Raw genomic sequence first — 1,428 nt, 5'->3', positions numbered from 1 at the left:
TGGGTCGAAACTCACTCAGCAGCACTTAACAACAACAAGAATAACAATAGTGTCAAGAACAAAAAACACACGATAATCTCAATGTGTGCAGAAACATTGGACAAGATCCAAAACCATGATTAAAATTGCCCAATAAACTAAGACTACAAGGGAGAGTCCTTAACCTGATAATTGGCATCTACCAAAAATGTACCGTTTATATCATGCCTCATCGCGCAGAATTGAAGGGTTTCCCCCTAAGATCCGAAGGAACAAGACTTTTATTCAACATTGTATTGGAGGATATCACCAGGACAATCAGACAAGAAAAATAAATAAAATATCATCCAAATGGAAACAGAAGAAGTAAAACTATTTCTGTTTGCAGGGGACATATCTTTTATATGTAGAAAATTCGAAGGAACCCATAGGAAATGGTTAGAACTAATAAATGAGTTCACCAAGGTTGTTGGACCCAAGATCTGTATAAAAAATCAATTGTATTTCTCAACAGTAAGAATGAACCATGATCTACCAGAAGAACAAACAAATCTGTGTTAGAAGAAGTACACCCAGAATACTCCTAAGAAGCTAAGATGGCAAGACATTGTCTCTTCTAATTCAGGTATGTTATCAGGAGGGATCAGCCCCTGGAGAATGACATGGTACTTGGTAAAGTGGAGGCTCAGTGAAAAAAGAGGAACATCCCTAATGAGGTGGAATGGCACAATGGCAGCAGCAGTGGGCTCAATCGTAACAACAATTGTGAGGATGGCACAGGATGGGGCAGTGTTTCATTCTGTTGTGCATAGAGTTGTTATGAGTTGTAGCTGATATGATGGCACCTAACAACAACAACAATGAACAAACTTTAAAGGAAATTAAGAGAATTGTTTCATTTATATTGTTTCAAAAAGAAAAAAATTTAGGAATAAATTTCTCAAAATCAATACTAACTTTATACTTTGAAAATTATAACGCACTTAAAATTTTTTTTTATTGTGAATTATGTGATAATTTAAATGGAAGAACATTAGCTTTACATATCTTTACATGTCCTATCATATATATTTTCATTGCCATGGTTACAATCCCTTCCATGCATAATCAACCAACCAAAGTGTATACACTACAAGCCTACCCCCCAGTCATCAGCACACAGCCCCTCTCCTTCTCTGGGTCTAAAGTTCCCAGCTGCTCCATCTCTCCACATCGTCATCTGTGCCTCCATCTCTGGCATCACTGCTTCTCTGGATAAGATACCGCTCTCCTCTCTTCTCCCTTGATGTTCCCAGGGACCTCCGCTCCTTGACTGCAAAGTCAATCACTCCCCTCCTTTTGGTACAAAACATCTACTTTTACATTTCCAACCCTCACAGTCAGTCCTGATAGCAATTATTCATTATTGTATTGCAAGAGACCTTATCCGCATCTCCTTTCATCAGCCCC

The sequence above is a fragment of the Chrysochloris asiatica genome, unplaced genomic scaffold (genome assembly GCF_000296735.1).
Source record: "Chrysochloris asiatica unplaced genomic scaffold, ChrAsi1.0 scaffold01655, whole genome shotgun sequence".
NCBI classification, from domain to species: Eukaryota; Metazoa; Chordata; class Mammalia; order Afrosoricida; family Chrysochloridae; genus Chrysochloris; species Chrysochloris asiatica.
The sequence above is the reverse complement of the archived record's forward strand: the minus strand, read 5'-3'. Positions refer to the sequence as shown.